Below are 26,379 nucleotides of genomic sequence, written 5' to 3'. Positions count from 1 at the left end.
TGGGAATGAAGTTGCCTAAATTCATATTTGAACACAGCAGCTTGCTTCCTGAGTGATCTTGGACAACTTAACTTCTCTGTGCCATAGTTTCCTATAAAATAAGAATAAGAGGGTTGCTTCTTCATGACTGTGGCAATGACGGGTCGAAGTAATGTACAGAATCTACTTGGAAGACTTCCTGGCACAGAGGAAGGGCCATGTACTTAGGGACAGCTATTATTATACTATATCTGTTTTTATAATCCAGGTAAACCTTGATTCTTACTGATTTCATCTCTTAAAAATATTCGAAATATAAACTCTAAAATGTAAACTCTAAAACTTCATAGTTGTAGCTAATTAACAAATAAAGCTCAACCAAGAAACACACAGTGGAGACCAGTTAGCTGCAGACACCTGTGAAACATTCTGTCCTGCACGGACTCTATGCTGTCACTACCGTCACTTCTGAAATCTAAGGCAAGCTCAGGCCTCGTCAGGTACCCAGACCCCCAAGCTCAGACCATGGCAGGGAAATAGTTTACTGTTCACATATGCATTTTCAAAAAATAGTATTAAAATGAACATTGTACGTATTTTGTTGTTTGTTTGACATCGTTAACGGAAAAGAAAAGAACAAAAAAAAGGAAAAAACCCATGCAATTACAAATAATGAGGCTATGTCTGAAAATTATTTTTTTTTAATTATGTTTAGGATTTATTGACCAATTAGGAGAAAAGTCATTTCATTGGTGTAATCCCTTGATTGACTTAACTTGTTTTTTTAATTAGGAAGAAGAGAGTTTTCCATTTACCACCTGGGGAAAGTTTATACATATAACCCTTTGTGCAAGTGCTCTTTTTCTGGGTAAGAACCTGCCACAGACTTTTTAAAATCTAATGTGAAATCCTGAGAAAACTGAAAATCAAGCTGGGAACTATGAAGTCTCATAGAGAAAACTTTTTCCAGAGAACATCTGAGCCAATGCAGGGCGCCACTCTGGAGGTTCCACAGTCTCTTCTGCTCACAGTGCTTCCCCCTATTCTTTTCACCTCATTTGTTCAAATCAGATCAGTGGTTTAGGATTCTCCAGGGTCTGATTAAGAGACCAGATGGAGGCATTAAGATTTCTAAAATTTTCCAAGATTAACAACCAAGGTAAAATGTCTAAGAATAACCTAAGAAAAGGATAGTAGGAACTATCAAAAAATAAAAGTAAAAACTACTGAAAGATATAAAAGATGCTTTAATCACATGATTCTAGATTAAAAGATCATATCTCCAAAATATCAGAAGTTATAAAATTGATTTGGGGTTTATTGTGAATAAAATCATATTAGTAATATAATAATTAATAAGATAATGAGACTTTTAGTAGTTCAAGAATAGCCAGATTAGAAAATAGGACAGGAAGTCCAGATATGGGCTCTGATATCAATAATAATTTAATATAAGAGATGGAAGGCATTACAAATCAGGGAGATAAATAAAGGTTATTCAGTGAATGGAACACTCGTTAGCTACTTGGGGGGAAAAGAAAAGATTGAAATCATACAGTGAACCATATATTTTGATAAATTCCAGAAACATTTAAAAAGTAACACAATTAGAAAGAAACTAGAAATAAATATGGATGTTTACACAAACTCTAGATGAGCAGTAAGTTTCTGAGGAAAGTATACAAAGATTTCCATGCATCAGAAGCATCCTAATTTTAAACAAAACACCAGAGGATGTTATTTGTTTACAAATCCAACAAGTGGCTAATTCCTTCAATACATAGAGAGTTCAGATCACTTCAAAGGTAACATCAAAAAATCTCAGGAGCATAGAAGGCAGAGAAAAGGAACACACATTCACAAAGAAAAATAGATGTCACACTCCAATGGTAATTCACTCAGTGCACATCAAAATGAAGTAGTTTTCCACCTCTCAAGTGACACAGCTCTGTTTATGAGGATGAAATGCCAGTGATCACCAATCCCATGCCTAGGTTACTGGATATTTTTTGTGAAGTATGGTTGATTTACAATGCTGTGTTAATTTCTGGTGTACTCCTCAAGCTTTCTTAGAAAGCAGTCTGGCAGTTGATATCAAGAGTCAAAAATATTCCTATGTTTTAATCAACTAATTCAGCTTTGAAAAACTTTTAATCAGGAAGTATTTCAAAATGGCAGGGAAAAGTCAGTACGGATGCAAGTCACAGACATATTTTTATATGTATATATATATATACATATATATATATATATATAAAATCTCAGCCAAAATATTCTTCCAAACGTTCACAAAGTAGAATAGTTTGCAGCCATGAAAAAGTGTGTCCATGAAAATATTTTATGACATGTCAAAGTGTTACACTTACGATAGGCTTGAGAATAAAATTAATATATAAAATGATTTGTAATATACAAACAATGTACCCTTCTGAAGGAATTATGTCTATAGGTAGAAGCATTTTCCTTATTTTATTTTTTATTCATTTTCAGAGTTGGAGTCCTTTCATTGTAGGTGACAAAATCAATTTCCAATGTGTTTAAACAACACCCAAAATTGGGGATGCATGGGATTTATTGGTTCCTGTAAATGAAAACCTCAGATCTGAGGTCTGGCTTCAGTCAAGGAGAGATACTGTAGCCCAGATGATGTCAAGGGCTGGTCTTGTCCTGTCTTCATTCTGTGTCCAATGATGTCTCAGCATGCTGCTTCTAGGCACTCAGCATCCCAGATCATCCATCCAAACCAAGAGAGGTCTCTTTGGCAGCTTCCTCTCTTGATAGAGGAAGCTTATCATTCACATGGGCACAAGCACGTATCTCCTCACATAATAGTGGCTCTTACTGGGTTATTTGCCAATTCTCCAATCATGTGTGAGGCCAATACAATGAGGGGTATTATTTGTCTTAAACCAACTGAGATCTACCTCTGGTGCTTCAGAATGAGTTGGTTAATCGAGCTTAAATCACAGGACTAAAAACAAAAGGGAGGTTATTTATCCTAAAGCAAATTCTGGGCCCTCTTCTAAGACTGGGGACAGATCCAGGACAACAGTTCTGTCCAGTACTGAGTACTTTCAAATTATCTTTAATGAGCAAATGTTAAAATTATGATCAGAAAATATGATAAATAAGAAGAAACTTGAGGAAGGAGAATGGAAAGCTTTCCTGTTTCATAAGAAATATTGAACCCATTAAGTGCTTGGAAGAAAAATGGAAATGTGTCAAGTTTGTAAAAGTTGTGAAATGAATTACAATTGATTTCACAGACCATGTAGTAGACAGTGCTCTACAGTTAGTGTGTCTTTGGGCTCTTTGAGTATTTCAGTTCTTTCACTTAATAGTTGCTTCATTTGGGGCAAATTGCATCATCTCCATGTGGCTCTATTTCCTCATCTGTAAAAGAGATATATTACCTTCCCAACAGGGTGATTGTGAGGATTTAGAAAAATAGATGTGTGCTGAAGCAATAGTAAGCATTTAAAGAATCTTAACTATTAAGTTTACTTAATACATAATTAAAAAATTATTATGCAGACTTTTTAAAAATGCATAGTATTTAAATAGCCTATATGTGCTGTACAAGAGAGGAAGGCTTAATATACCTTGTATAATACATTTTTCACAGCCTTAACTAATTTTCACATTTAATCACACACACACCAAAAAGTTATTCCTTTCACAATCATGAAGACTTACTGTGAAGAAAAGGATGATGAAAGAGAGTAGAGGAGAAAATAAAATGCTTTCTCTACAAACTGATGGCTTAAAAACTAAGAAAAACACCTTTTTTAAGACTTTGGTCACCATATTCATAGCTAATACTTAGGTATAGTTTTTCACATGCCTGTGGTTAATGTTCTAATTGTTTTCACAATTAGCAAATCATTGACTCATCACAATAGTCCTATAAATTGCTATTATTATCCCCCCATTATATGGGTGAGGAGATTGAAGCCCCTAGAAGTTAAGAAATTTGCACAAGGCCCCACAGCTAGCATCGGAGCTGGGATCCAGAAGCAGGAGTGTGGCTCCCGGAGGGGCTTGTAAACACTCCATCTGCTCTCCCCTGCAGGTGCAAGCCAGCCTCCCGCTGTTACTGTAAATAACATGATGTGGTTCACCTAGTCTTGAAATTCACATTCTTTGTAGCTTTCTCTCTGGGGCAGCCATCAGGAGCAGCCAGGGACCCTGAGTACATGCTTCTGGACTATGACCAAGAAGGTAGATGGAAGGAAAACAGTTTAAAAATGGTACCTTTAATGTGCATTCTTCAGTGGGCAGAAAAATACCTGCCTAGTGAGGAACTGAAGCCTTACCAGCCACGTGCAAATTATGCTTCAGACACTCCCGTTGCCCTTGAGTCCACACAGTCAGAACTACAATGGATCAGGGACATGAATCTTGTGCAAATGCAGGGAGTAGGAGTACCTGCCATTTTAAGATCTCAAGGAGTATGTAAAGCATGTGAAGCTTTCATCAGCAGAGACCTGCAGTCACTTCCACTATTTCCCTCAGGGCATGTCCACAGCTTCACTGGTCCTATTCAGAATGAAGATGACAGCTAGCACCTGCTGACCCCTGAATCAATGATAGGTTCTCCCTTGAAAGGAAGCATATCCCCTTCATGGGTTACAACTAGTTCATAACCTAAATAATTCTATAGATGTAGAAGGGATACTTTCATTGGTTCTGCTATCACAGACTTGTCTCCAAAAGAACATGCCACCAGTTACTCCATTTTCAGCCATTTAAAGATATACTTAACAGGCTTCCTTCTTTAGTGCAGTTTTAGGTTTACAGAAAAATTCACAGAAAGTGGAGTTCCCATATATTCCTTATGCCCTGCACACAGCTGCTCCTGCTGTCAGCATGTTACATTAGTGGATGTACTCATTCTTTTTGACATCCTTCATTCCTCCTCCCCTAAAATTTAACATGCCGGATATTCACGTCTCTTGTGGCATTTACATGCGATTTACATCACTTCTCAGGTTTATGTGAGGTTTACAGCACGTGCATGTTGTCTGTTTAAGCGTAGATTGGGGGCAAGTTTTCTGTGTAAAAATATGATCATTAGTGAGCCTTATGCTGCTGGGCTTTTGGGTTGTCAGGTCCTGTTGACCATTGCTTCAGTTATTGGGATCATTGTCTACGGACTTTCAGTGTTCATTGTATTTTCAGCAGTACTTCCCAAGAACCTGAATGGAAGAGACCCAATCCAGAAGTACCTGACTGTGCAGGTGGGCCACGCCCATCACTGCTTCCCTCATCAGTTTTAACATCATCGTGACCCTGAACGCCATATATGAGAAAGTGGCAATCAAGATGACTGAGTCTGTTAAGCTCCTTCTGCAGCTGAGGTCATTTCTACACCAGTTTTAGAACCAGGTCAAAACAGAGACTTTATCTTTTAGGCACTTCAATTCCAGTACATTACAGTCTTTAGAAAACTTCAAGTGTAAACGTATTTTCTCTAGCCTATATAAGAAGTGAATTAGCTGCAGCTATGCATTAGTAAAAGGGACAAAGAAAGCTTTAGAATGTCCAAGCTCTGTGTAAATATGTCAGTGCTTAATAATAATTTCAATTACATTAGATCATGTACCCTATTGTTGAAAGTAAATAGTCTCTCTATTGCAAATATGTGGAAGAGGGTCGTGGTTCCAGTGGCAGATTTGCTTGTGCGTTACGGAGAGGACAAGTAATCACACTGTTATGTGTCCTTCCCCCATGCTGTTCCTGTTAGTGTAGCTCCATTCTCATCAGCTGTGGCTTCTATAACAAATGTTTCTTCTCTCTGGCTTGTATCCCAGCCAGCGGCTTAGCGGCCCTAGTTAACTGCTTCCCACACACTGCATGTGGCTGGGTCGTTCTCCCAGTTGTCTGCTCAGTGGTCATCTTCTGAAAACACTAAGACCAATTCAAATTTTGAACTAGGAGGATGTTTTATGTTCCCCAAATGCTTCTAGCAAGTTGCCCCGTGTTTTGTTTGTTTTCTTCAATAGTCCTACCTTCCTGCCGTTCAGGGAGACAAGAGAATTTCACTTAGCAGGATGTTTAGAAGTAGCTTTCTTTCAACTTACACCTGACAGAGGACAGTTCTTGCCCATTGGATACTGTTGTGCTTATAAATTTTAAGGAACGGGTGAGTTTGTTTTTTTTTTTGCCTTGTGTGATATTGCATTCATAGTGGGAGAAACTCTTACAACAGTGTGTACAGTTGGAATTAACATAGTAGCTATTTTAAGGAATTCAAAACAGCTTATATGAAAAAAGTGTGAATTGTGTATATATATATATATACATATTTAGCTTGTTAACTCATGTGTCCGTGGCTTTGATTATGGTCTCAAAGCTGTTCACAGTTTTACAGACTTAACTTTTCTTTTTTCTAGCTGCAGAGATCCCAAGGACCAGACTGACTGTGGGAAAAACCTAGCCATGAAGGTGTTCTTCTTCCAGTTTGTCAAATACTACTCCTCGTGTTTCTACATCACATTCTTTAATGGCAGATTTGTGACTTATCCTGGAGATCTGGTGTATTGGCTGTGAAAATACAGAAATGAAGACTTGTGAATACAGCTTTGTGTTCTGACAGTCTAACCTGTTTCATGTTTTCTCTTAGTTGCCCAATGAAGAGTGTCTTTACTCTCTGTTCCTTAGATTTTTTTAGGCATAAAATAATGACTTTATTTCATGTTAGAGCTATCTAAAATTTAAATGAGATTTTCTTTCTAATATTCCAGTGTGACCCAGGTGGCTGTCTCCTTGAACTGATGATGCAGCTGACAATAATCATGGGAGGACAGTCCATCTGGAATAACATACAAGAGGTGTTACTTCCGTGAGTACTAAGTCATGTGATCTTGGGGTGAGAACGGCCCACCCATCCAAGTAATTTTCCTGCATGCCCATCTCTAAAACAGGGGAGACTCTCTGCTTATTAAAGCTCTCCAGATAAGATGATCCAGCCAACAGTGTAAACATACCTCCTGTTTAATAATTATGTTTAAATTCCTTCCTTTTTATGTTTAAATTAAATCCTCAAGTGCTATAGTTTCTGCTTATTAGCCCATCACTGGGGACTGACTGATCAGAGCCCGTTGAGAGATGGCCCTTTTTGGGGCCATGAACTAAGTTTTCCCACAACTTCCCGCAACTTTCTCCTTCTTTTATACATGCATTTAAAAATCCATAACAGGAATTTGTTGAGTGCCTAGTATGTGTTAGTCACTGTATTAAATGTTGTACATATATGTGTGTGTGTGTGTACAATTTAATCACCCAAACAATCCTTATTCTTATCTTCCTTTTCAAATGAAGATCCTGTGGCTTAAAGAGGGTAAATGATTTGCCCAAGTTCTCATTGCCAATAAGAGACCACTGTGGGACTCAGATGTAAGACCCTATCTCATGGAATTCATGTTCTTCTAAGAACAGAGACTCTCTTGGTGTCCTAAGGCACAGGGCTACATAATGTTTTAAGAGACACTTGTCTAAAATAACTACAGAGGTTTTGACTTACTGTTCTCTTCCTAAAAATGAGAAAAGCATATGTTAGCAAAGGTCACACTGTCCTTTGGATTTTCACATAAGCCCTATCCCATATCAAAGTGGACAGTCCAGTGTTATCTGCAATTTCTGAACATTTCAAGGAGCTTAGTGTATTCACTTTCTGTTGTAACAAGTATCCCCAAATGACATGGTAGTAGGAAGAAAAAAGAAATAGTCTCCACTAAACAACACAAATTTAACCTTGTAGGGTTCTTGAACGCAGGAGCCTGCTGAAGTCAAAATATTGGCACGGCTGTTTCTGAAGGCCTCAGGGGAAACTGTATCTTTGACTTTTCTGGCTTCCAGAGGCCACCTACGTCTCTTGGCCTGTGACCTCTTTTCCTTCTCTCAAGGTCAGCATGGTTGTGTGCCTCTGACTCTGATCCTGTGGTCAAATCTCCTCTCCTCTCTCCCCTCTTCTGTCTCCCTCTTCCTACTTTAATGACCCTGGTGATTACAATGGGCTCACCTCTATAATCCAGCTCGTCTCTCTTAGAGAAGGCTGGTTAGCAACGTTAACCGCATCTGAAATCATAGACCCCCTTTGCAAGGGAAACTGACCTCTTCCTATTTTCTGGTGATAAGGACATAGACATATTGGGGGGGAACATTTTTCTGCCCACCACACTAAGCTTTTTAAGATAATTTCTGGCTTTGAGTTTCTGTCCTCATGAAACTGTTGATCTCTCTTCTGTCTTGCCTTCCACAAAATCATTCTGCTCCTGGCCAACCTAACTGCATTGCTCACCACTCTCTGTGGTGTCCCCCAAAACCAATTACACAAGCAATTCTTACTGTTGTTTGGAGCATGGAGGAGAAACTCAAATAACTTGAATTTTGAAATAAAAACCTCCATCATTTTAAAATCTTCCATGCCACTATAAAAAAAATTATTTTTTAACTTCATTTTTTAATTTTTAAACTATTTTAAACTTTGTAACTTTTTTTAAACTTTACTTTTTTTCTTATCATCCTTCATTGTAAGCTCCAGAAACCTGCTATTCTGTCCACCGCATCCAAGTTCCCTTTCACTGTTTCTCCTCCCTTCCCTAACTTTCCTTCACTCTCCCTTATTACCAATTTTCTGTCCATTCTCTTTATAGGGCAGTTAAATTATTTTTTCTTTCCTTCTTTCTGTTTTTGCAGAGTGAACACATTTGTGTGTCAGTGTGTCCTTCCACATTTCTTCACAAGGTTTTCATCTTTCAGCTTCAGGATGGATTACTGTGGTCTGTCTCTAAACAAAGGCATTTCCCTTGTCCCCCAGCTCACCATGCCCCTCAAAAAAAAGATTCTGATCTTTGCTGTGAAATGAATCTTTTTTTTCCCTACTGTGCAGTAGACAACTCTTACCCTGAGCTCACAGTCAGATTTCTCCAGAGGAGTAAAAGTAGCTCATGTGCAAATAATACTACTTTTCTCTGTGAAAAGAAATAGATCAGATAGAGGAAATACTTAACTCAGATTACTCAAAAGCATTTCCTGAAGGAAATAGGTTAATTATTTAACACTAAATTTTGTTGAATCTGGTTATCAGTGAGCTATTTTTACCAATCAAGAAGGATATATTTCCTAAATTGGTACTGAGCAATTCATGTGAAATGAAACTTGCTCACATTAACTAGTTTAAAGTAAAGGATGCATTATAGTATCTGTGGTCTGTTTATACCTTCGCTTAAGTAAGCACATTGTTGTAGGTTCCAGTGAGCTGAACTTTGCCTACATGTATTTCTACTCTGGGCTAAAATATTTAGGGAAAATATTTTGAATTATGTTTCCCTTTTTTGAATATCAGAAATTCTGAATGGTAGCCAAGTTCGAGGGTGGCTTGTGTTTTCCTCACTGCCTCTTCTCTTTGTATAAGGTGCCAGTTTCCTTCTTAATTTTTCATATAAAATCCTAACATACTAAAGATCTATCAATTACTCTTGCTGCCCCAAAACTATACCCATCCTCAAAAATACATAGGAAGGGAAAAGAAAACTTATCAAAGTTAGTGACTATTTTCATGCTATTTAAATATGTCTAAAGGAACATAATGAAATGAATTTTACCATATCTCACCTGCCTCCACCCCCCAATCCCATGTGGGTTTGTTGAGTAGGATTCTGGGAGCAAATGAAGAAGGACAGTGATGCCGTGATCCAGGCTCTCTCTGCGGTCTCCCCAGCACTTGGATCGGCACTTGGTATAAAGTAGGTCTCAGTCCGAGCCAGCTGAGTGAGTGAGTGACTCACAGGCATCGAATGAGTAACATCAGTGAATTAACAGCATTCTTTGTAGGACTCAGAGAATAAGCTGAGTGCCCTATGGCCTTCCCAGCCTCACGTACTATTTTGATGTTAGGGTCATTTCTGGGAAAGTTATTCTGTACTTGACAAAAGTCTAGTACAATTCCAGGGTTAAGTAACTTGCCCTAGGGAAATTTTATGATAAAATATTAAGAAAAATGGTTAAATGCCCAACATGACATAGCACTGTCCTTTGGTGTTTAGATAATGTATGGCTGTAATTTTCTTACTTTATATGCTTTCTACATTTTCCACCGTGTGTACGCACTACTATATAGTAAGAAAATGCAAATATTTAAAAGAGAAAATCTCTCTTCTCCAGATATGATTTGGTTAGAGGATGAGTCAGATAGATATATTAGGAGAATCTTAAATACATGTGTCCATAATTCACTCTTTAAATCCAGGAACAGGAAACTCAGGAATGAAATAGATTAAGAGAATCAAAGATACTTGTATTCAAGATTAGCAAGTAGGAGTGTCCTCAAAAGAAAAGGTGATTATCTATAATTCAGGTATTAAATGTGATAATGAACGTACAAAGACAACATGAAGTAGAAAATGCCACGTGGGAAGCACTGAGTAAAGGGCAATTTACCATGATTATGCCAATATGTGTGGTCAATTCCCAAGCAAATTATTGTGTAACCCCTGCTAGAGGGAGAAAGCTTCCAGCCTTGGCTGAAGAGTGGGGAGGATCCAGTGTCTGTATTTTTTAAAATGTCTACAGGTGTTTCTCATGTGCAAATTGGTATCCCTGCATGAGAACCATAAACCAACAGAAAACCCAAAAGACCGAGGACAATGATGGGTTGCCGACAGCCCAAGCTTTTCTGCCACAGAAGAGTGGTTCCAGTCAGGAAGACTGAGCAAGAGGCTCAGAGTCTTAGCTAAGGACAAGCAAGTCGGGACTTCTAATACGACCTAATGTCATCGACGGGGGAGGGCAGTTCAGCACAAGAAGGGAGCACCAGGTGAGTTAACATGGAAGTTACATCCTGGATCCAAACCGTGATGGATTTGGGTCCCGGAGGGTTAAAGCCCTGCTTCCGTTGGGCATGGACCGCATTCCACAAGAGGCTGAGACAGGAATTATGAGGCAGAGAAAAATTCCCCCAGGGGACTCCCGAGTCTGGGTGCCTGGAAGGGTGATGGACGAGCGCGGTCCCAGCTCCACCCGCACCGCAGGGCTCCGAGTGGCTGTGGAGCTGTGCGCTCCCGGCCGGACCTCAGACCTGACTGCAGTGCTCCGGGCTGCGGCCTGGGGAGCGGCGTCAGGAGCAGTCTGTCCCCGTCATTCTCGTAGGTGCTGCAGTGACCCCCACCCCGGTGGCCACAGTGTTCCCAAGCCAAGGGTCTAAGTGACTTCAACCTTATTTACAGGTGACCACAGCTAGTTAGCCTGTGCTGCTCAAAAAGAAGATCCCATATGGGGTTTTGATGTGTTAGGGGGTTTGCTAATACCTGGCCTGCTTTGAATCGTTTCATCTTGACAGCAGCCTGGGCAGTCGAAGTTTCACCTCCCAATTTTATTTCAATATTTTTTGTTGAAAGTATAGTTGGTGTAAAATATTGTGTTAATTCTTGGTATACAGCATAGTGATTCACATATACATACATATATATATATATATATTCCTTGTCATATACTTTTCCACTATAGGCTATTAAAAGTTATTGAATGTAGTTCCCTGTGCTATACAGTAGGATCTTGTTTGAAACAAAAATTACTAAACAAAGTAACAAAGGAAGCAGACTAAACCTATCCATGTATACGGCACAGTTGAGTTTATCTCAGGATTTAAATGTGGTTTTGAGCTCCAGGAACTCTTTATCAACTTATCATATGTAAAGTGCCTGTGGAACACTTCTCAGAAAAATGTTTAAAAATCATAAGATTTAGAGAATAAAGAAGGAAGATAATTATACTGAAAAGCAGGTATCAAAATATAGAGATGGGCATTTGTGATACAGTAATATCTGAATTATTGGAAGGACGTGTTGAATAAGCGGATCCAGTGGTGGGTCTACTGACCGCAACATTCTGCCACAGCAGTGAGTGTAAATCAACTTCTGAGATCTGCAACAATTGCATTTTGAATGTAAATAAAGTTAAATAACAAATAAGCCATGAAGTGTGGATTCAGATTCAGGGGTATCTCGAGTCCATATCCCCACCCCTTCACAGAGCTCCCTGCTCTTCCCCTAATGTCATTGAAAGAATTGGGGAAAGTTTGTGAAGCGAAGGGCATGTTCCATTGCAAAGAAATCTCGTAGCAAACCTGGGAGCATGGCCAGGGAAAGGTTAATGCTGAGATCAGAGGCAGTGGGAAACCTAGCAGGGGAAGCTCTTTACAAGTCACATCATATACTCTGTGTGTGTCCACGTGTGTGTGCATACAGACGTGTGGGCATGTATGATGTATACACCTGCCTTTCGTGTGAAGACGCCTCACTGTCCAAAATTGAAATCCATCCAAACGTGCAGTGCAGTCAGCCGAAGCTCCGCCAGATGCTAAGTTGTCTGTTGTTGCTCTGTCTCTTCTGCTGAACTCCACGAGTAAACCACGCGCCAGCTGTTGCTTTCAGGAACAACAGCTCTGTAGTCTACAGGTCCATGCCTTGTTTCACTGCCAACTCCGAATTCCTTTCAGGACAAATTGCCATTTGAAAAAGGGGGAAGCATTCAGTTGTCCCACAAGCCTCTGAGTGAGGAAAAAACATAACCTTAGGGACAGCTCTGTGGGACAACATCCAGAAGGGTGCAGAGCACTGGGCTGCGAGTCGAGGCTGTTTCTTTCAAGCTCTGCACTGAATTTGAGGTGGCATGTCACTTCTTTGGCCCTTGATTTGTTCAGCTGAAATTAGGGTCTTGGACATGTTCGATCCAACGGTAGAGTATCACTTTTCTGCTCAGTGATCCTCCATGGTTCCACAATTCCTTCAGAGGGAAAAATGAACATCCTCACGGCAGCCTCTAAGGCTCCACCCCCGAAAACCACCACTTATTTCCTATTCACTCTGGCCCACACCAGCCTCCATGCTGTCTGTCCAGCGTGAGGGACCCCAAGGCCTGTGATCACTGTTCCCTCTGCCCACCCCTTTGCCTCCGTCTTTGCCTTATTCAAAGGTCACTTGCCCCATCCACACTCCTCCCTACCACACATTCCTCGCCCTCCTTTATTTTCCTCTGCAGCACTTATCACCAGCTCACCGACCCTGTATTTCTTTCTTTTACTTATTTTCTCTGACAATTTACAAACTGGAAATGCCATGGTGGATAATAGCAGAGAAATGGGGGAAAAAACAAATGAGGGTAGGTATCTTCTAAAAGCTAAAGTGCCCACCTGAAAAGGAGGTAGGAGATAAAGTAGTAGTAGTCGTTACAATTTTGGTAAACACAAGGTACGTAGTCAGGACTAGTTTTCACAATACTTGAGTGTAGGTAGGCAGCAATAAAAAGAAATTTATCCTGAAAACAAGAAATTAAATTCTTGGGAAGATGATGTGTTCAGCTTGAAATGTCAGTAATACTTTTATGACCTTGGTCTGATAATATCTTGCTTTATAATTTGATCTGTTTGACAGATGGGTCATGAATCTAATGATGCCACAGTTTCGGGAGCAGAACAGACCACCCCACGATGGGAATGGGACAACCATCTGTATCCAACGGGCAAACTGGGGTTATTTTATGAATACCCTGAAATGAGTAAGTCATCAGTGGGGATTTCTGTGCTGTCGGTTATACTAGAATATGCTTTGGGTCTCAGAAGCATCGGTTACCGAGCCAAACAAAGACCTAGCATACCGAAACGGATCCCGCTTTTCTCAATTAGATGCAATTATGCAGTCAGGCTTTCAAATAGGTTGCCTGTGTATATCTTTGTCAATATTTATGTTGTACAAAGCTGAAGGTTTACTGCCAAGGAATGAAATGGAATACTCATTCAGGTAATTATCCATCATTGATTCTCAGATCCTTCTGGTCATGTCGTCTAAGGATGAACTCAGAACCGTTACTAGATGTGACTCAGCACGGGCTGCAGCCCGTGTGGCACAGCTGTTGGCTGATATCCTTCTAAACAGAGACATGTGAGCCCGCCAGCCTGTGCAGAAAGCCCGCAAGAGCATCCTGCCTCATGGCAGCAAGGGTCACAGGGTCACCCCTTCCACACCTCACACCTGCCTTTGACATTTTTCCTATTTCTTCTGGCCGATGGTTTCAGCCTGGTTCCTTGAGTCACCTCATGGCACATCACTGGCTTGAATTCAGGATGAATTTGCTGATCTGGAGTATTGGTAGAACACAGATCCCCTCCTTCTCCAATGTCTTTGTCCATTTCTGTAAATTTGCTTGGCCTTTGTTTCTCTTTGTTTGAACTTGGTTTTGAGCTCTCGGTTGCCTTTAAATTGTTGCATCTCAAAATAGATTTCCATAGGAAACTTCATCTTTTCTATTATGCATGGCGCACTTTTATCTACTAGAAGGCTGATGATGTGCACGTTTTGTATCTGAGACCTTTGAGCTCACCACTGCCTTGAATTACTTTTTTTTTTTAAGCTTAGGAGACAGGAAAGTATTTTTGTCAATAAGCTTTGCATTTATGCATGCCGGTTCATGTCTGCAAGACACCCCATTGGGCTTCTTGTTTATAAGTCTACAGAAAGAGGGAGTTTTCTTTTTCCTAAATTACATGCTATATATATAATAATTGCTTTTAAAATATATAATATACATAGAAACGCATCTGATTCCCTCGGTGAATGAAAGGTCATTTTGTGTCATCTTCAGTCAGCTATGCTTTGTGGCCTGGTGTCTGATTTGAGTTTCATCTTTGCTTTTGTTGTGCTTAGTGACCAGGTTCGATTAAGGGTGCAGCTCCTGTCCCTGGTGTAGAAATTATGTTCGTTTTTTCTGCTTATTTTCAAAAGGACTTTAATCCAATGACCTGTTATACCAAAATGAGTCATAATTGTAAATATTTCTTATTGGGGCTATTATCAGCATTAATAATAACAACAACATTCTGAGGGCAGCATATCATTTGGTATTTTAACACACACGAAAAAAGCCTTGGAAAATAGTTATTGTTCTAGTTAAGTCAAATAAAGGTCATTGAAAGGAAAAGTTGTACGCTTTTGGGAGAAATTGATAGGACTTTTAGAACTTTATAGTCTCATTAAAATACTAATTAAATAATTCAGCCTAACTCTACCCTACATAACAGGATGGAGTAACAGCTATTGTAGAGAGACTGTTCAGATTTATTCGTTTTCCTATTCTCTAAATAATCCCTAACGAATTAGAAAATTCAATCCATTTCTGAGAGTAGGCAGTCTGTTATTCTGTATTCAACGCTGGAGTGAAACTTATTTTGTGTTCTTTTCGTTCATGGGAGATAGGATTTCCAAGTGCTTTTTGAATTATTTTTGTTCCTCTCAAATAAAGTGCCTTTGGTGGTGATCTCCTGACCTCAGTTTCCTCTTCCCAGTTTTCCCCATGATCATTAATGACACCACACCTGCCTTTTTAGTTAGGCCTCTTAGCCGCTGAAGGGGAACAGCTTCTGACAGATGACCCTGGAGCCCTCCACACTTGCTTCTTTAGGCCTCGCACCCTGCCACCATCCCTAGTCTCCTTCGCCAGAAGTATCTTTCTCTGCTTTTCTGCCTGGAAGGGCTCTTGCCAAGCCTTGGCAGCAAACCCTCAACTTTTTAGAGATTTTCTGCTCTCCTCTCTAAGCATGAATTGCAGTTGATTCTTGTCTTGATGGTGCCTGATCATGTCTGTGTCCATTGCGCTCCCCGTCTGGACTGATTCTGTCGGAGGCAATAGTCAGGCTTTTCATCTTCCCGTGCATGTCTGAAGCACCACAGCCTGGACCCTGGTTCTCATACGTGTTTAAGTGACTTGAGCTTGGAGTTTCAATGCACTCACATACAACTGTTAGATGAGTTGGCGGTAACATTGTCCCCAAGGCCCCCACAAGGTTCTATAGGGCATATGTTTTTTTCTGAGTGAAATTTCTCTTTTATTTGTTCTAGTGATTTCCCCACTGTCCTTTGAGATTATTGGAGTAACCCTGAGTTATTAACCACAATAGCTCACCCCCAGAAGCAAAAGATCCTGCTGTTTGAGAACTCAGACACGGGACATAAGAGAAATAATCTATCAGTCTTAAAATCTGGAAGCCATAAGATACCGTTTTGTACTTAGAGCACCCACAGCACAAACACCAGTCTCTCAAGAACTTGGCGCTGCCTTCCCAGAGGGCGGGTGCCGTAAGTGAAATGCAGTGAGTGATGAAGTGAGAGCTCTTCGTCTCTGGTACTGCCTTTTCCACCCTTGCTGTGTTAACTTGATCTTCCCTTCATATATTATGTTCTCCATTTAATTTACTGCAGTTAATATCAGTTGTTCTTCAACATCTCCTTGCACCCGCCCCCTCCATTCCCTCTCTCTCCAGTGCTCTCCCACCCACGCCTCTCCTGCGCTCTCCAGGACCAGGCCTTTCTCCCCCACGCCCTCACCTCTGTTCTGTCTGCCCACCACCTGCACTGACATTTCCTTAACTCCACAGAATGAACTTTCCAAAATGGCAGCTGAGTAACTGGGGGGGATTGTAGACCTCTCATCTCTTTACTGATTCATTCATTTATCTATCCAACAAACACTGAGCACCTGCTATGCCAAACACTGTATCAACTGCTGAGGAGACCAAGACAGGTAAGACTTGGTGTCTGCACTCCGCAGGGCAGGCGAGACTTGGCGAGTAGTTGATGGATTCCTAAGCAGGTGAACACACATTGGACTTCATAGAGCTGGGAATATTTGAACTGAATTTTGAAAGGTGAAAGGAAGTTAGCTCTCTAATGTGTGGTAGAGGGAGTGGACACTTCATGCAGAGAGGTAGAGACATATAAGAGTACACGGCATGAATCGGCTTGGCCAGACTGAAGAACAACAAGTAGGGTTAGAACAAAGTATCCACAGGTGGGAATATCAGGTGCACAAGGCCACTGTGACGATGGGTCTTCTGTGATTAGACTTGAATGTATCCTTAAAGAAACAGGGCTATATTGGAATATATGTAAGCAAGAGAATTGTATAATGATTATGTTAAAGTAGATCTGGTTATACTGGCAGCAGAATGGATAATAACATTTTTGGGGGGAGGCCCATATTTTGGGGGGAAAGGATATTTCGGGGGCCACCCCAGGTAATCCAGACAAGTGGCACACGCCTGCAGAGAGGCCCTGGGCAGAGGGAGAGTGTCGTGGGTGGCAGAAGTGGTGACTGCTGCAGAGGGGACTACAGGGCCGGGGCAGCGGGCTGCAGAGCTGCTGAGGTGACTTTCCAGTGACCCATCTGGAGAGTGGATCTGCAGTGGGAGTGTAAGGGGAGGAGATGCTTTCGAGGAGATGGTTCTGTGTGTGGCATTTTGATTGCAAAGTGTCTATGGGACATCTGAGGAGTGATGCCCGTTGTTAAGCTGGATTCAACAGTCAGGAGCTCAGAGGAGCTGTGGGTGAGGCCGTGGGGGCGATTCATTCCTGCCAAGTGGAGGATTGAGGACGAGGCCCTGGGGAAAATGGCCATGTACATGGCACATGGGAGAAGAGAAATCCACCAAGAGAAAGAAGAATAGCAGAGCTGTTGGGAGAAACTAGTTGAGGCAACACAGAGAAGGCTGTAACCTGGCTTAAGAGGGATTTGAACACTGACTAAAAGGAGCATAGTGAGAAAGGGGGGGTGTGTGGGGCAATAAAGCAAGAGATAAAGCCCACCTTTAATTGCCAAGCCTGGGGAAAAGGAGGAGGAGGACTATAATTAGGTAGACTTTAAAAAACAGATCTGTGTGTATCTGTGTGTGTGCATATGTGCACACAAACTTTTCTGACTGGGCTTTTTAAGTTTATTTAATAAAACAAAAATTAAGGGGGGAAAACATCCCCCTGAGAGGAAAATATTTGTCCACGGCAAAATCTAACTGGTAATCAAATAAACACGAGCTGAAAATGCTGACTAGTTTGAAACACGCAGCCACCGGCAGTACAACTCCTGTCTCAGTGCTGCGATGAGGGCCGTGGGGGATGCAGGGCTCTGAGCCCTGAGGAGTCTTCAGCGCAGGTACTTCTCCAAGAAACTGGACTTTAAAGGGAAGAAGAAAGTGTAGAACATATCAGAGAGCAATACAGGGCCGTGAGAGAGGGTTGGGCGAGGGTTCGTTTTATTTTACAGTGGGCGTTTCTGGCCTTGCTGAGTTGCTAGGCCTTTGCTCTTTTTGGTCTTTGTTCCAAAAGCTTTTTAGAAAGTTCTTCTCGCTTGAAAATCTGAACAGATTAAATCATGTTGGGTTATTTCTGGTGTTTTATTTTTTAATTAAAAAATTATCTGGAATTTATTTTAATGTCATAAATGAGGACACTCTACCAGGTCTTCCAATGATTTCGCTAATTACTGCAGAACTTGAATCCACTGATTTGAAGTGTCAGTTTTATAATATTACTAAAATCTCATAAATATCCACGTCTATTCTTGAAATGTAATGTATTTCATTCATACTCTCAGTGCACTATTTCTATACTCTTTCCATGACCATAGATTAATACCTCCTAGAGTTGGTCCTGTTTTATCCTTTTCCAGAATATCCCTAATACTACAAATTCAAACATCCCTCCTCATTACTTTATTTGTATATATAGGTATATTTCTGGAATACATTTAGGATCACCTTTCAGATTTTTTTCTTAAATCCATTTGGGATTATTAACTAAATTTGCATTCAGATACTAAATTTATTTTGGAGAAAAAATGTTCTATGTCCCCCAAATTTGAGTCTGCCCACTGAAGAGGGTGGTGAATTCTACTGTTCATTCAATCATCTTTTTTTTTTCTTTTTTTAAATCATTTATCAGAATCTTCTTAATATTTTTCATTAATTTATTTCTGAATAGTCTGTGCCTTCTTTGTCATTATAAAATGATATCTTTTCTGGGTTTTGATCTGGGTTGATTGCTAATAAACTCGTAATTTCTGGCTTCTCTTGAATAAGAAGGAGATCTGACACTGTGAGGCCCTATTTCCAATATGGTGATGGTGAGCATTGCGTTTCCTTAGGATGCCCACTTGCCAATTTGCCAGTGGCTGCACCCACTCCAAGCATTTCTGCTACTTACCTGCCCCCGTAGGCAGATGAGCTCATGTAGGGTTAGGTGGGTTATGGACACAGATACTGACATCAATGCTGCCACGCTGCTGAACCTGTGGCGTCACTAACTCTGGTTCTTGCTCTCTGACCTCCCTGAATATGACAGCTCCTTTTGGGCTGTGGAACTACTGCATCTTTCCAGCACTGTCGGCTTTTCTGCAACACACCCCTGCCTCTCAGGTCAGAAGCAAATGTCAGCTCCTCCTACCCATCCACCCCATTCACGGTCTTGCCGTTCCTGGCCAGAGTGGTCCCTACCCCTTGACTGAGCAGTAACACTAAAGGGACTATAAATTTGCCTCTCATCCACTGTCTTAGTTACATACCTGTGCTAGTTTACTTTAAAGGTCTGCCAGTTAGGAGGGGAGGGTCTAAAAGTCTTTTAGATCTCTGACCTTATCATTTCTAACCGCTCCCCCACCCTATGGAACAGCTTACCACAGATCTCTGCTGCCCCATCTGTAGCATTGCCCTGTAAATTACACACAGAGAGAAAAGAACTTCTAAGCCACCACCATAACTTTGACTTCCTGTGACCACACAGACCATAGAAATATCAAGATAAAAATTCTTGAAGAAGAATATTTTGCTTAGGAAGACACTTTAATTGCATACCTTTCTGTGACTTGTAATAACTTCATAGACCCTCTGAATGTGCTGCACTCACCTTCCCAGACTCAAGGGAGCTTGCTCACTTGCCTATATTCAGTGTATTTCCTCCAACATTCTCTATGCATAGCTTTCCCAAAGGTACATTTCTTATTTCTATTTAAATTGTTAGATACATCCACAATATTCTTTTTTTAATCCTCAAATACAAATCATCTTCCAAGATTGTATTATTTCAACACTGAGAGTGAATAATATGCTTCAAGATTCCCAAGTTTATTATGAGCAAATAATTATGGTTGGTTGAAGATTTTTAAGTATGTTATTCCTACTAAGGGTATATATGTGAAAGAAACAGGTTGTAATGAGTCTTCTTCCCAGAGATTTTATATTTGCCTTTTGTTTGGATTCTTTCACTGTTGAACATTATTATTACCATGAACGTCTTTTCTCTTTGGGATTTAGTTCACCATTTTCCCCTCTCTCTTTACAGGAGTAAAAGAATTTATGTTGTCCTTCCACCCATCCACCACTCCATGTTTTGTGTCCGTTCCTTCAACAGGTATTCAGTTTGGGTTCACCACAGTATATGTGGCCTCTTTCCAGTGGCCCCTCTGTTGGCTCTGGAGAACAATATATTGGAAATCAGAGTGGGTACGTGGAACCTTGACTACCCAGTATAGACGTATGGTGCCAGAAAAAGCCCAGAACATCTCAGCATGGCAGCCCACCATGCAAGGAACAGCAATTCTGGCTGTGGTGGACCAATGTGAATAAAAAGGCTTCATTGGGTGAAGACTTAGAAAAGTCCAAAAATGCATTGGCGTTGTTTCCTAAGGAATCTAGTGTTGGGTACTGTTTAATATGAGAGGGAGATGCTAACACTATTATCGTTATAAACAACATAGTTGTTGTAACTGTAATTGTTATTATTTTTAATATATTTTCTTTATAATTATTATTTGTGACTTACAAGACCCTTTCAGAGGCAGTTGTTAAGGAGCGTGGCCGTTATACTGTTGCTGAAGTGTTAATTCAGTAGAAGCATGGTAATAGCATTAATAAGTACTCACTCTTTTGATCCTCACATTGACTATAAAGGTCACCCAGCAGTTCTTGTATAATGGAGATAGAAATCTATCCGTTTAAGTGTTTGTAGAACTTAAAATAAGAGCAGACATTCCACCGCATTTGACCATATATTCCAGACAATCAGTTTAAAATAGGAACTACCTGATGAGGCCATAGAAACCCTTTGTGCATCCCCAATCATTCACTACCTTCCTGGTCCCCTGGGGCAGCGGTTCTTACAGAAGGTGGCCCCATCTCTCCTCCCCACCCCACTCTTGGCCTTTGCTACCCACTGTTGGTCATTAGCTAAGCATCCTCATGTCCTTCATGTGTCTGAGCTGTGAGGGAACAGAACTCAGCTGTTTACAAACTGTATTGACTATGACCAGTATGAACAGCCTCTCTCCTTCCCTGCCCACAACCCCACAGTGCAACACGGGGCTCACAACCACAGCGATTCCCATGCCAGCCCATCAGGAAACCTTCTTCCCTAGAAATATTCTTACAACCAGAGATGTTTCCTCCCTTACTTCACTGCCAGTTTCACTCCCAGGTTACAGTCCCCAACAAAAGGCTATCCCAGTTTGAATTTCTTAATCAAGTAGCATTGACCCTGAGTACCTGGCTTTTTCCTATGAGCACTCATAGAAATAGAACAGGGCCAGGCATTGGCTGTGGGCAAGGTTCCTGGGTGAGGGGACTTGCTGGGAGCTTCAGGTTCTGTAGCCTGGCCCGAGCTTAGCTCCCAACACGGCGTCTTCACATCTGCATTATTTCGGGCCAGGCTTCAACAGTTCAGAGTTTCATTTTATCATCTGCAAACAGAATAATCCCCTGCTGCATATTTTAAGACTGTTATATACCACAAAGGGTGCTTAGGGAATTCAGTGAGTCAATGCATGGAAGTCACACAACCTGGTCCTCAGGGAATGTTAGTTATCTTCATTATGCACCATCGATAAATTTGGCTCACAGACTTGGCCAGGTATCAAAACTACAGGCACAAGAATTTGACATTGTGTTACTGTCTGGATCATAGTCACAATTTTACACAGTAAAACAAGCTACCTGGGACCACCCAGCTGTCAGCCCACCCGACTCCCCACCCCAGGATTCCTGAATTTATCTGATTTGCTTGCTACCCCTACTTTTTGGAGAAAGTTGGCAAATCACACACAGTCAATGACTGCTAGGTTATGTCCATTCCCATTCACTCAAATTGCCCCATTTTCAGTATCCACTGTGCTGCAAAACATAGACTAATGTTCAGAAATATGACAGCAAGGCCTTTCCCGTTCCACAGTCAGAGAACTACGAATCTGTCATGTTTAATATGCCATGTGACACTAAGCAAAGCAGGAAAACAGGCTTCTGTGCTTTAAGAAAGTTTTTAACAATGACGTTTGAAACTAAAAGTGTTTTTGTTTGGCCTTCAGCTAACCAGAAAATTCAATTGACTCCTATTATCCATTACTCAGGTGTCCTGGTTTTATTGTATTAGGCACTTTTTCCTCATCTCCCCAGCATGGCTTTGCTCCATCAGCACAGATGGAGTGTCTCCAAGGCTGTTCCGTGTGCATAGGCGTGTGTATGCACACATGTGCACCCACTGATTGGTGCCACTGATTCATATCCAGGAGTTGTTCTGTCTTATAACTCAAGCACTGCTTTATTATATCCTAGAAAACTGCTTTTAGAACATTGATTGAACTATAGACCATCCTTTTGCCCACATTAGAAAGTGACATCTTCCAAGACACAGGTCCTGTGTGCTTGTATATATGTATAAGTAAGAATTAAATATGTATGTCATCCCCTCACATATTTAATTTGTGCCTTCCCAATTGAATGTGCACAGTAAAGGCTAACTTCCCATAACAGGAGAACTTTTAGGAAGTAAGAAGAAGGAATTAGCCACCATGGAGAAGACAGGATATCAAGCAGGAGTTTAGTGTAAAGTCATTTATACTAAAGCTGCTCTGGCTCAATAAATAAGTGGAATTGACATTGTTGTATCATGCCAGAGCATCTGCTATTGAAGACTGATTTTAATTTACTTTGATATAAGTGGAAAATTGTGTCAGAACAGCATGGGAAATGAAGAACACTGCATCTATCTGTACTCCTGAAGTGTGTTTCAGAGCTGCTCAATTTTGAGGAAAATTATCTTGTCTGGAGACAATAGAATTATTTTCATTGTTGGAATTTTTGTAGCTCCCAGAAGCACATCTGCAGGTGATTCTGTAAAAGTCTAGAGTTGACTTAAATAGCAGTAAATTTTAGCCTATTGAAATCAGGAGATGTGAAATATTTTTGCCTACCACCACCACCGCCACCACCACCACCAGGCAAGCACTTGTACACCCAGAGAGATTTCACATCAGAGGGAATGACAAAGCTGGTTCTGTTACTGAGGCCAAACTTGTTCTGCTCACTGCACAACAGTGATAAATAAATAAATCAGGAGACGAGGTTTTGGGGCAAGGAATAGTAACTTTATTCAGAAAGCTGGCAGACCAAGAAGATGGGGGACTAATATCCTGGAGAATCATCTTTCCCAAGTCAGAATTAAGGCTCCTTTTGAACTAAAAAGGGGAAGGGGTGTGGTTGGTTGTGCAAACTTCTTGCTGCCTGCATTCTTTGTTCTTGCAGCCATCCATGTGGCTCAGGCTATTGTGTCCCTGTAAGCCTGCAACAAAACAAAGGTTATTCTCTATTTTGCAACTTGCCATCTCTGCATAAGTGCAGAAGTGCTAACATCCTTAAAGGTCAGGGCCCCGAGAATAGGCTTTCCTGTAGGTTTTAGGCTAAAGGCAACGTTGTTTTACAAAAGGTGCAAAGCCAGCAAGATTAAGCCTGGAAAACAGGGCACAGTGCTTCAAACTAAAAGGAACAGATCCAATATGGCGTCAGATTTGTTCTCAATTACAGTTTTAGTTAGGGGAAATTTTGCAGCAGAAAATCCCCTCAGTTGTTTTTCTTGCTTTGCCTGAGATCTTGTTTGCTGGCTTGTGGTCTCATGGTGTCAAAACCGTATGTTCAGATGAATACTATTAAAATCATATGGTGCACAAAACATACCTATTCTGCTTCAAAAAAATGACTGAAACATTTAGCTTTGTTTATTCCCATAGAATTTGGATTGAATCTATTCTCGACTTTCTTCTTCTTCAAACCAGTTTTTTACTGGAGGATTTAAAGCCCAAATTAAAGAATTTTGGAGAAGACTCATGTAATTTATAAGACGTTTACATCCGAATTTAAGACTGACTCATATTTGTACTTTTAATCAAAGAACAAAATAAACTTTGTTAGTCGATCATTTATGACGTTTTAAACTTTTCCATGTAATCTTTTGGAAGTTGAGAGGCTTAGACAATTGATATAACAAAACAGGTATCATTGCTTAACTGTGTGAATGAAAGAATCCCAGTATAGTTTCCTGAAAGTATACTTTATTAAAAATAATAACGAATTCTTGCTCTCAAATAAAGCAACAGACAGAAGCACATACTGAGTGTTTAAAATAAATAATACTGCGGGAAAAGTTATCTAAGCAACTCAAGATAGTATAGAGAAAAAAGGATGAACTTGAAGGAAAATAAATATTGTGCAATTAATATCTTATTTTTAAGAAGCAAATGATAAAAAAACCAATTTTTAAATGATTTATCGAAAAAGGATTTATATAAAGTCAACTTATTTTCATAAGTATTACATAAAACAGGGCTATCTAAATCTATATTATTAAAGAATAAAATATATGAAATATATCTCCAAGGTTAATTGATTTTCATAATATTATAATTTTTGAAAATATAACTTACATATACATATCCAAGAAGCTCTTCAGATAAACACAGTAACCTAGTATACAGTTATACCTATTCCACATAAAAAATGAAAAGGCAAGGATAATGCCCTTGCTTACGAACTGCCACTGGACTTCTGGATATTCCTTTAGGTTAAAGACCAAAAGCAAAGTAACTAGTCTACTTTGAAGCGGTCGCTCAAGATTTTAAGATATTCACTATCTATATCCAGTTACAGGAAAGACTTCAGTTTTCTGAAGTTTAAAAAAAAGAAATCAACTGCTGAAAACGAAATTCTGTAATGTCTCATGGCCATAACTATAAAGGCTCTAAATTAATGCTCCCTTAACTGTTTTTTTACAAGCACAGGTCATGATCATCACTTTCAAATTCCATTTATGCTAGATGAACGAACGTCTCCCCACATGCTCAATTCTGAGAGTTAAGTGTGTGTGAAAGCCGTCAGTCACCTACCTTATTGAGAAAACACAGTTTCATTTAAGTGGGAAACAACACTACATACATACATATGGGGAGGAACAAGTTCCAACTGGGAATTAAAGTGAAAACTGCAGGAACTTAAAATCGGCAGAGGAAACATACTGAGAATCCAGAGTAAGTGTTTTAACTGCAAACCATTTCCCTTAAGCTAGATGAACGAATGTCTTTCCACATGATCAATTCTGAGATATAAGTGTGAGTGAAAAAGTCAATCACGTAGCTTGTTGGGAACACAGCTTCTTTTCAGTGGGAAACTACACTACATAAATATATATGGGGAGGTTCTAGCTCCAAATCTGTTTTACAGTAAAAACTGCATGAACTTTCAACAGGCACTAGGAAACATACTGAAACCAGAGTAAGTGATTCTACTGAAACTCACTACATTTGAGCTAGATGAACGAATATCTCTCCACATGCTATGGTCTGAGATATAAGTGTGAGTGAAAGAAGACATTAACTTAGCTCGTTAGGAAAACAAATTTCTTTTCAGTTGGATTCTACACTACATAGATATATATTTATTGTTACTACCTCGAATTCGGGTTTACAGTGAAAACTGCATGAATTAAAACCCGGCATTTTGAAACAGAATGAGAAACCAGAGTAAGTGATCCTAAAGCATCCAATTCCGTTTGTGCTACATGAAAGAACATCTCTCCAAATGCTCAGTTCTCAGGTATACGTGTGTGTGTGGCCTTCAATCATCTAGCTTGTTGGGAACATAAAGTTTCTCTAATTTGGAAGCAACACGACATACATATATATGGGGAGGTACAAGCTCCAACTCGGTTTTACACTGAAAATTGCATGAACTTCAAAACGGTACTAGGAAAAATACTGAGAAACCAGAGTGTTTTTACAGCAACCAATTTCCTTTGTGCTAGATGAACGAATGTCTCGCCACATGATCAATTCTCAGAGATAAATGTGTGTTAAAGAGGACATTCACATAGTTGGATGGAAAAAAAGGTTATTTTCAGTTGGAAAAAACAGAAAATATATATATGTGGGGAGGTACAAGCTCCAACAGGGTTTTAAGGTGAAAACTGAATTAATTCCAAACCAGCACTAGGAAACATACTGAGAAACCACAGTAAGTGTTTCTACGGCAACCCCTTCCGTTTCTGCTAAATTATAGAACGTCTCTCCTCAGGCTCAGTTCCGAAAGATAAATTTGTGTGAAAGCCTAACTTCACCTGGACTATAGGGAAAATACAGCTCCTTTTAAGTTGGAAATTACACTCCATACATATATATGGGGAGTTTCTAGCTCCAACACGGTATTACAGTGAAAAATTTAAAGTTCAAACCGGAAATAGGAAAAAGACTGACTAACAAGAGTAA

At 40.1% G+C, this 26,379-nt stretch overlaps 1 long non-coding RNA gene across 5 annotated transcripts in view; it reads left to right on the top strand.

Annotated features, from left to right (window-relative positions):
* The window catches only part of LOC141577208 (uncharacterized), a 65,549-nt gene extending 41,506 nt beyond the window's left edge, over positions 1–24,043 (top strand). For 2 of the 5 annotated variants that reach the window (XR_012506019.1, XR_012506018.1), the window contains 4 exons: positions 6,726–6,823; positions 10,555–10,798; positions 13,413–13,536; positions 20,142–24,043. This is a non-coding gene — a long non-coding RNA (uncharacterized LOC141577208). The remainder of the gene's footprint in view (positions 1–6,725; positions 6,824–10,554; positions 10,799–13,412; positions 13,537–20,141) is intronic. The other 3 variants (XR_012506020.1, XR_012506022.1, XR_012506021.1) reach the window with 3 other exon arrangements.
* Positions 24,044–26,379: the final 2,336 nt, after the last annotated feature.

This window comes from Camelus bactrianus, chromosome 3 (assembly GCF_048773025.1).
Source record: "Camelus bactrianus isolate YW-2024 breed Bactrian camel chromosome 3, ASM4877302v1, whole genome shotgun sequence".
In the NCBI taxonomy this organism is placed as follows: Eukaryota; Metazoa; Chordata; class Mammalia; order Artiodactyla; family Camelidae; genus Camelus; species Camelus bactrianus.
This window is presented reverse-complemented; position numbering and strand designations above follow the sequence as displayed.